This window comes from Otolemur garnettii, unplaced genomic scaffold (genome assembly GCF_000181295.1).
Source record: "Otolemur garnettii isolate 467f Iridium unplaced genomic scaffold, OtoGar3 scaffold00045, whole genome shotgun sequence".
In the NCBI taxonomy this organism is placed as follows: Eukaryota; Metazoa; Chordata; class Mammalia; order Primates; family Galagidae; genus Otolemur; species Otolemur garnettii.
In genome coordinates, this window is record NW_003852440.1 from 8,343,673 (window position 1) to 8,351,147 (window position 7,475).

Here is a 7,475-nt window from a genome sequence, read left to right on the forward strand (position 1 = left end):
CTGTTTTCTTAAGTGTTCTGATCATGAAAGGATGTTGGATATTATCAAAGGCTTTTTCTGCATCAATTGAGAGAATCATATGGTCTTTGTTTTTTATTTTATTTATGTGATGTATTATATTTATAGATTTGCATATGTTGAACCAACCCTGTAACCCTGGAATAAAACCATCTTGATCATGGTGTATATATTTTTTGATGTGTTGAATTCTGTTTGCTAAGGTCTTATTGAATGTTTTTGCATTGACATTCATTAATGATGTTGGTCTATAATTTTCTTTCTTTGTTGGATCCTTTCCTGGTTTGGGTATCAGAGTGCTGTTTGCTTCATAGAAAGTGTTGGGAAGTATTCCTTCTTTTTCTATGCTTTGGAAAACTTTATATAATGTAGATACTATTTCCTCTTGAAAGGTTTGGTAGAACTCAGATGTGAAGCCATCTGGTCTTGGACTTTTCTTTTTTGGGAGATTCCATACTGTTGATGCTATTTCATTGATTGATATAGGTCTATTCAAGATTTCTAGTTCTTTCTGGTTGAGTCTAGGAAGGTGGTGTGCTTCCAGTTTTCAGCCTGGTTTATTGTTTAAAAGATGGCTTTCAAAACAAATGCTTTTTATTTTTCCTTTTGGATTTTCCTCTCTGTGGTCACCACTGTATATATTCGATATTTTCTTTTATGGATTGATTTAAAACTATTAATTGACTTTACTGAAGTATAATTTACACACATCAAAATTCACCAATTGTAAGTGCACAATTCAATGAATTTTGACAAATGTGCATGGTTGTGAAACAACTGCAGTTGTCACCCCTGAAAGATCTCCTGTGCTCTTTTGCAGCCCTTTCTGGGCTGAGTTTTAGAAATTTTGATGGAGGATTATTGGCTTTCACATGGGAAAGTATAGCATGCTCCATCACCCACATCCTTCATCTCCATGCTCCTTGGCAGTCAGTCCTTTTCACCTTTAATTTTAAGCTTTTTTGTTTGTGTTCCACAGCTCTTTATTCAGCGCAGACTGATACCATTTCCACCCATCAGTTTGGTGAAATGTGCCCTTTAATGGAAGACTAATGAGGCCTAATGGAAGGAGCTTCCTGGGTTTATTGATGTTCCCTCCAACTTTGAAGGATAGGGAGAAATTTAGGTCAAAATCATTAGAATTCCTCTTCTGTTCCAGATCTCTCTTCTGGTACTTTCCTTGCTGGCCATCTTTGGTGTTCTCAGCAAGTATCACTCTTCTCTCTTCCTTCATCCTCACGTGACATTCTCCCTGTGTGTGTCTATGTCCAAATTTCCCCTTTTATGGACACCAAATAGATTAGGTCCCACCCTAATAGTTATCCATCCATCTTAACTAGCTACATGGAGTGCCCCTATTCCAAACAAGATCACATTTGGGGATTCTGAGGGTTACCTTCAACATATAATATAATTATATTTCAACATATAACTTTTTGGGAGGAGGAAAATTTAACCTATGATATTTTTCACCACCAACATGTTTCCTCAAATCAAAAATAGTACAACAATGTTCTTTGCATGTGTATAGGGCCCAGTCAGAAGTAAGGTACAAATTTCTACAGATTCTCAAACTATCTTACGTGTAGATCCTGTGAGTGACCTGTTAGAAGTGCAGATTCATAGATGACATCTCCACAGGCTCTGATTCACTGAGTAGGGGTTAGGGCCAGGAATCCACAGTGTTTAACAAGCACTCCAGGTGTGTCTAATGCAATTGATCCTCAGTTTGGGGAAATCTTACAGGTAGAGGAGTGGGTTTGCTTATAAAGGATGTCGGAGCTGAGGCCGGGCGCGGTGGCTCAGGCCTGTAATCCTAGCTCTGGGAGGCCAAGGGTTGTCTGAGCTCACCAGTTTGAGACGAGGCTGAGCAAAAAGCGAGACCTCTGTCTCTACTAAAAATAGAAAAACTGAGGCAAGAGGATTGCTTGAGCCCAGGAGTTGGAGGTTGCTGTGAGCTATGACACCAGAGCACTCTACCCAGAGCAACAGCTTGAGACTCTGTCTCAAAAAACAAACCAACAAACAAGGAGGGTGGTACCTGTGCTGTTCCTCCTGGAAAATGAAACCAAGCACAGTGGAAACTGAACAGAGGATTGAGGGCAGTGGGTGAGAAAATCTCATGTCTGAGTACTGAAGATTTGTTGCTCAGTGAGATTTCTCTGGTACTTACTCAGTTAGAAATACACTGTGTTTCCCTGAAAATAAGACACTTTCTCAAGAAGACACACTAAGGCTTATTTTCAGGGGATGTCTTATTTTTATTAAGTATAATACAACAATCTACATTTATTCAAATACAGTTAAGTTATCGTCTTCTGGAACCTGACAGGGGGAGTCAACCTTGTTGGTGGGGCTGGCGCTAGTGATGCGTGAACTCCTTTCCCCTAGCAGTTCGCATGTGCGCAATAGGATACCTGTGATCGTGGTTACCGCACCCGCACTTGTGCAAGTGTGAATGGCTTGGAGAAAGGAGCTGTGGCAGATAAAAGATATTCTAGTCTTCCTTACCACTCCACGCCGAAATGCAGGGCATGGCTATGCAGATATGCTGCATAGCCATGCCCATCGCTAGGTCTTATTATCAGGGTAGGGCTTATATTTAACAAAAGCATAGAAATCCTTTTTGGGAGTAGGTCTTATTTTCGGGGAAACACGGTACATGGGTTAGAAACATACCATGGGCTGAATTTTAAGCTAGACATATTTTTCTGGTAGGCCACTCCCTTTCCCTACAGGAGTCATTCACGTATTCCTTCAGTCAGCCCAAGCTTTCTATCCAGAGGAAGCAATCAAAGTTCAGCAAGCAAGAGCGGCCTCCAGAAGCAGTGGAAGGGGGGCTTTGCCATGCCCCCTGCTCTTTCCTGAGTCTCACCCTCCCTCCTGCACTTTCTCACCTTTCTCAGGGAGGATCTTGACTAACAACTTTTCCTTGATCCTCTCTGTTGAGATGGTCGATTTCCTTCTTAAAACACAATCTGTTCAGTTCCTTTTTTTATCCCTAGCAGGATAATCACTTGAGCCAAGTAGCTCAAGACCAGTCTGAGCAACATAGCAAGACCCCCTTTCTACCAAAAATAGAAAAATTAGCTGGGCATGGTAGTGCACACCTAAAGTCTCAGCTACTCAGGAGGCTGAGGCAGGGGCTGGCTTGAGCTTGGGAGTTTGAGGTTGTCTTGAGCTGTGATGACACCACTGTACTCCAGCCTGGGCACAGCTCTGTGAGGGAGAAAGCTGAGCTTTGTTCCCTGTTTTTGTCTTTTCCCCTCTCCTCTAGCACCTGTCCTGGTGCCAGGCACATTTTAGGTGCCCAAAAAGTATTTGTGGAATGAATGAACAAACAAGTGCTGGCACTGCTTATAAAACACAGTAAAGATAACCATGGAGAGGCCGTGTTGAGCCTTTAAATCATCTGAGACTGTGTGAAATTCTAAGCACCAGAATCACCAGGAACAGATTCACACCGGGACAGGACAGACCGCAAGTCCTGAGACTGCTCTGTGGGTTTCCTCCCAGCCCCCTTGATTATTTTCAAAGAATTTCACATTTCATTTATGTTATAGACAGGCCTTTCCTTACTTAATGGTGAGAGGAAAGGAACTGGACATTTTAAAGGAACTAGAAATTTTGTTTGTGGCAGAAGTGGTTTTGGAACTTGGGGTCTCTCTGGGATCTGGTATGCAGTGGGGTTTGTGGGGTGCATGTTGGAGCAGGAGGACAAAGGGAGTGATAGGGCCAGCAAGGAAGTGGCAGCCTGAGGGAGATTTCGCTTATGTGCAGCTTTGCTTAGAGTTGAAAATACCTCCCAGAGACAGGAGATTGGTTCTAGCTCTGGAGAGATTGGCCATCCTACTCTTCAACTTACTGTTAAGGGTATGACAGGAATATTAGGTGCAGTGGGGAGCTCCTGACACCTGTAATTTAGCTCTCTCTGGCATTTCTGAGAGATTCAAGGGTCTTGTGGATCCACTGGTAATTTACTACTACGTGTGCGTGGGGGGGGAGGCAGTGAGGGGAGCATTAGTTTTAAAGCTGCTGTGGAAATCTGTGACTAAAGAATCAGGAAATCCTTGCCTTCCTATGGCATATCAAAATTTGAAGATTCTAATTTAAGAAATAAAATTACAGAACAAATTTACTTATGGGAACTCAATAAAACCACCAGTATTTTTGAGTTGTTTTCTGGTCAAGTGGTGCCCTCTGGTGAGTTCACTGATGCACTCTTCCAGAATGCTTGTTTCCCAGGTTACACTTGGTGACGAAGAAAGCCTGCACCAGCAGGCTCTGAGAACTCAGCTTAGGCCCAGTCCAGTGATGCTCTCTAGGTTATCCACTAAGGAAGAATATAAGTTATGGAAGTGCTATAGGTAGAACTGTACCCCCCAGACACATTGAAACTGGAGGCCTCCATCCTTGTCAATGTGACCTTATTTGGAAAAGTTTGTTAAAAGTGTCTTTGCAGATGTTATTAAGAAGTTAAGACAAGGTCATTAGAGTGGTCCCTGACTCTGATATGGCAGGTGTGCTTACAAGAGGAGAGGAGGGACACACAGAGATAGAACACCATGTGACAACCGAGTTAGACACTGGAGTGATGCATCACACACCCAGGAGTATGCAAAGATTGCTGGGAACCACCAAGAACTAAGGGCGTGGAGCTGATCTCTCCTGATGCCTCCAGAAGGTTCTAATGCTGCTGATTAGACTTCCAGCCTTAGAACTGTGATAGAATATATTTCTGTTGTCTAAGCTACCAAATTTGTGCTATGTTGTGGCCCAAGCAGACTAATAGGAAGAGCCTGGGATTTTGAGTTCCAGCTACCACTTAGTATCTATGTGACCTTGGACAAATCATTTCAGTTTTTCTGATCCTGAGTTTTATTAACTGCAAAACAGAGAAATGCAACAGTAACTGCTCTCCTACCCCCGCGTTCCTATGGGATGGAGTGTGATTATGTAGATAAAAGCATGTTGTTCATTTACAATGTCGTATCACTGCACAAGGGAAGGAGGGAGGTAGCAGAGTGGGGTGCTGAGGAGCTCGACTCTGAAGGCAGTTTACCTGGGTCTCTAAGTAGAAATAATACAAAGGCGTTTACATAAAAACTTGATTCTCAAGTGAACCAAAGGCAGTGGTGCCCAGGCATCGAGTTGTAGTGAATTAGAGGAATGCCTCAGTTATCTTTTGCTCTGTAACAAGTTACTCTCAAATGAGGGGCTTAAAATGATAGACATTTATTATTTCCATACAGTATCTATGGGTCAGGAATCTGGAGATATTTAATTATATCCTTATGGCTTGAAGTCTCTTCTCTGTCTCCCTCCCTCCCATTTAAAGGACTTTACTTGGAGTCTTTTCTGAGGTTGCAGTCAAGCTGTTGGCTAAATTTGCAGTCAGCTGAGGATCCACTTTCAATGGGGGCTACTTACATAGCTGCTGGTCGGAGGCTGCTTTTCTCACCACGTGGTCCTTTCCACAGGTCAGCTTAAATACTTTTCACACCCCCCTCTCTTGCCCACTCATCTATCCAACATAACTTTCCCTTTGATTATGGTTCTCAGCCTTTATGGGGTCACAGGCTGACACCTAATGAAAACTATGCACCCTTCCTCCAGTAAAGCATACATGCACGTACACATTTACACAGAATGGTCTAGACAGAATTTCAGGAGGCTCCAAGGTTAATTAACTGTCAGGTCCACAGAGAGCTCTGTAAAACACAAATCTAATTGTATAATTCCCTGTTTAAAATCCTTCCCCTCTTCCATTGCTCATAGGATAAAAAGCTCTCTAAGCACCTTGTGATCCAGCTCCAAATTGCTTTTAATAACAACAGCTCGTTATCATATTGAACATGTTCCTCAAGCAGGCACTTTTCATCCTCTCTGGTCCTTAGAAAAACCCTGCATGGGTGGTTTTCAGGATTCCTATTTTGGAGGTAAGGAGAGGCTCAGAGCCGGGAGTCTGACTAGTCAAGACTGTGTTTAGGTGGAGCCTGGATTCTTCTGACATCTGTCCTCCCAGCCAGACCCTCCCCACCACAGCTGTGGGGCACTCTCCACACTCTTCAGTGCTTCACAGCAAGCCGTCATTTCCAGACACTTGGGAGTTTTACACAGGTAGCTTCCTCTTCCTTAAAGGTCCTTTTCTCCCTCTCTTTGTCCTCCTTCTCCAACCTTGTTCTCTAACACTGTTGCTCTTCAAGACTTCTTCCATGAAGCTTTTCATGGACTCCCTGGTCATAGCAAGATGGAGTCTCACAATGATGCCCAGGCTGCACTTGAACTCCTGGGTTCAAGAGCTCCTGCTACCACAGCCTCCTGAGTAGCGTGGAGTAGAGTGTGCACCACCATGCTCAGCCCGTCCCTGGAAGGCAAGCGCCAGGCAGGCCTTTCTGACTCTTCCTCTTCACAGGCTTGGTATTGAATGGGCATTTGTTGAGGGAGAGTGTATGAATGAATGAATGAATGGCATGAATGTTTACTGGTACATACATTATCCAGATTTTGAATAAATGTGGCTGGGATCTAGGGTGTCCTGGGCTTCATCCATTTCTGGGACATATCTCACGAGCCTGGGGGTGGCAGTATGTGCCACACCTGGAAATGGTCTGCATTTTCTGTTCCTTAGCATTTTGGTTCCGTGAGGAGAAGCCACAGTTTCCCTGTGTCTGACTTTTGTAGTTCTCTGCTCTACTTTAAACAGAGAGGAGAACAAAGGCTCCGAGGATGAAGGTGTCTCTCTCCATGGGCCTGTCATCTACTGTACTGTGGATGTGGAGCGGGAGCCAGGTCATGGTCTGGGTGGGGAGATCTTTGTGTGGGGGAGGAAGTGAGAACATCCTCTGGGGACTCAGAGGCTGTCCCTACGTGTTGAAGGGAAAAGCAGACTTTAAACAGAGTTTAAGCAGTTGCTCTGTGTGGTTCCATTTTAATATGAAAAATATAGATATATGGATGGATACATTGACCAAATAGCAAAAGGCTATGCATCATATGGTAACAATTATCCCTGGAAGATGGGAATTTGAATTATTATTTTCTTTTTTCTTTATATTTTATAATTTTTCTGTAAGGTGTATGAATTACTTAAGAGATTAAAGAGGCCTTATAGTTGTCAAAAGAAAAATGGCCTGTGCATAAGATAAGCTACCATAGTAATTTAACTTTGCGACTTGTTTCTTGGTAGAGATAAAGTCATGCCTATTTTTCACTTGGCATAGGAAGTGGTTTCTAGAGCATCAGGAATGAGGTGACTTCCATAGGCCCTGTTCTGCCTTGGAGGCCACTTCCACCAAGATTATATTTGTAAACATTCAGTTTGGTGAAATAGTTGTCCTGAGTGTTTGGGGTTTAGACATGACATCTTCTAGGAATGTCGGGAAGCCTAGAGGCAGGAGGAAGGTGCAGGGTATTTTCCTAAATGTTTTACTAACCTTTGAATGCATCCAGAAGAG